We start from the raw sequence: 2,897 nt of genomic DNA on the forward strand, positions 1-2,897 counted from the left end.
AGGGAAAGATACTTTAATGTCAAATTTTTTATGTTCTTTTAACCATTTTTCTTTTTTATTGTTTTTACCTGTACTATTGTAGATTTCATGGATACGTTCTTTTATAATGCTGTTTATTAATGGTAATGGGTAATTACTTAATTTTAAAGTTTCTTTAATTAAGTTTAAATTGTTTTTCCTTAAATTAAAATCACTTAATTTTATAGACCTATCAATTAGTCTTTTAATTAAGCCAATCTTTTGAATGAATTCATGATGTGAGTTATAATTTAGATATTGACCAGATCATGTTGGTTTTCTAAACCAATCTGTAAAAATGTTTCCTTCAGGTGTTTTTTTAATCGAAATGTCTAAAAATTGTATTATTTTGATTTTACTTTTAAAAATATAAAAATATTAGGAAAAGAAAAAAACACATATAAAAGGAGAATCTTAGAATCAATTTTCATTAAAAAATACAAAAGGAACTCCATAAATTTACAAACTGACATAGAAAATTTTGATAATACGTACCTAAGTATTTTAAATATTAATTAAAATTTTTATTCAGTTCTGAATTCAAAAATATTATTGTCAGTTTATTCGACGTTATAAGTTAAACTAAATGTAAACACTTTCCAATCGTTTAATTCACATTATTTCAGTATCATGCTCAGTTTCGAGCTCGGTAGACCTTGGTTTATCCACAATACGTGTTCAAAATGAATTTTAAAATTAAACATTTTCACACAACATTTTTTAATAATCTACATATTATTTAAGTATGACTACAGAAATTAAAAATAATTTTTTTAAACGAATAGTGATTATGAAATGATATTTTTCGATTGGAAAATGGAAAAACACTGACTCAAATATGGATTTAATATTTACCAACAAAAAAAATTTTATTATGACCCAAATTGTAAGTACATTGTTGAAACAAATTTTCGATTACTTTTTAAAAAAAAAATTTGACTTTTAAATATTTATTTATTAATTACCATTATATTATTAAATTTAGAATACACAAAATGGTTTAAACCTGAAGAAGGCACAAAAATGTGTATTATAAACTAATTTTATTAATAAATGATCGTATGACCGAAGATTTAAAATTGAAATTTTAATTTCAATGTTTATTACTCTATTTGAAATATTAATTCACTTTTATCATGCACATTATATTCAATATTCTATTATATAATCTTAAGAATAAACTTCGATACAAATGGTATTCCGGTAATAAGGGTTGAATTCAGAAAAATTAAAAATTTTGTATTCCTATGAATACGCGATTTTTCCTGCGTTTAAAAATCCCCCAACGGGAACAGAAAAAGTGCAAAAAATTAAAATTTTTAAATTGAAGAAAAAATTGAAAGTTACTTTTCGTAACTTTCATATCAAACGTTTGAAACCGAAGAGCATAGAACAATTATTGGACAAAGAAATTCAGCAATTCATCACGGTGAATTCACATTTTTTCGTGATTTCTTGATACGATTTAAAAAGTATGTTTTGGAAACATAATTTTTTGAAACAACCATTATATTTGTTTAAACAATGAACAAATTTTGAATATATTTTTGTATAAATTCTACAGTCTGAAAAATAATTGGACGTGTTATATTGTATTCTTCTTCTTTAAGTTATCGAAAAAAACTGCTAGAGCAAATAAAAATTGTTTACAAAAATAGAGATATGTTAAAAATTAGAATGAATTTTTCAAAATTATGTAATTATTTAAAAGAAAGTAATTCAGGATACGAATTTGAGAAAAATTGAACATCTCTGGCTCAATTTTTAGAAATTGTGTAAATAGACAAGAATTAATTATTTAACTAATTATATAACTTTTAAAACATAATGTAATACTTCTAGCAATTACCAACTATTACTATTCAAGAAGAAAATAGATTATTTTTACATGTTTTGGGGAAAAATAATTTTTTTAATAATTTATATTTATTTAAACAATTAAACATTGTTAAAAACGTAATGGAAAATATTCTAATTTTCCAGTGGTAATTATTTGTATGAAAATGACGACAGAAATTGCTAACAATTAAAAGTAATTCGTAAAAAATTTTATTTATTTTTGGGTCATGTTTGTGGCGAATTTCAAGCGAATTTGACAGCCGTTTGAAGAGCCTGTTTAATTTTTAGTTGTGTTAAGTATTTGCTTAAAAAATCATGTCATTGTTGACAATTCGTCTTTTTTGGTAGAAAATTAATTTTTTTTCAATATAACTTTTGGTTGAAAATTAAACTATGGTTTAAAAATTAATCATTCTTCGTTGAAAATTTATTTGTTGTTCGATATATCATATTTTTGGGCTTAAAAGTTAAATTTTTACTAAAACATTCAATTTTTTAAATTGCAAAATTAACTCTTTTGTTAAAAATCAATCTCCTTGGATTGGAAATTCATCTTTTTGAATTGAAAATTCAAATGTTTTGGTAGAAAATGCAATTTTTGGGGATGAAATTTTTTTTTTGAAAATGCAGTTTTTGTTGAAAATTCAACTTTTTGGATTTAAAAGTCGAATTTTTTTTTAATCAATCGCCTGTTTTTGTAAAAACAACTTTGTTATTAAAAATGAATCATCTTGGATTGAAAATATTCTTTTTGGATTGAAAATTCAACTATTTTGGTGGAAAAATGCAATTTTTGGGGTTGAATTTCTTTCTTTCTTTTTTTTTTGTTTTTTTTTTTGAAAATGCAATTTTTGTTGAAAATTTAACTTTTCGGTTTCAAAAGTCGAATTTTTTAAAATCAATCGCTTGTTTTTGTAAAAACAGCTCTCTTATTAAAAATTAATCATCTTGGATTGAAAATATTCTTTTTTGGATTAAAAATTCAACTATTTTGGTAGAAAGTGCAATTATTTGGGTTTAAAATTTATCTTTTTTTTTTG

The sequence above is a fragment of the Belonocnema kinseyi genome, chromosome 10 (assembly GCF_010883055.1).
Source record: "Belonocnema kinseyi isolate 2016_QV_RU_SX_M_011 chromosome 10, B_treatae_v1, whole genome shotgun sequence".
Taxonomy (NCBI): Eukaryota; Metazoa; Arthropoda; class Insecta; order Hymenoptera; family Cynipidae; genus Belonocnema; species Belonocnema kinseyi.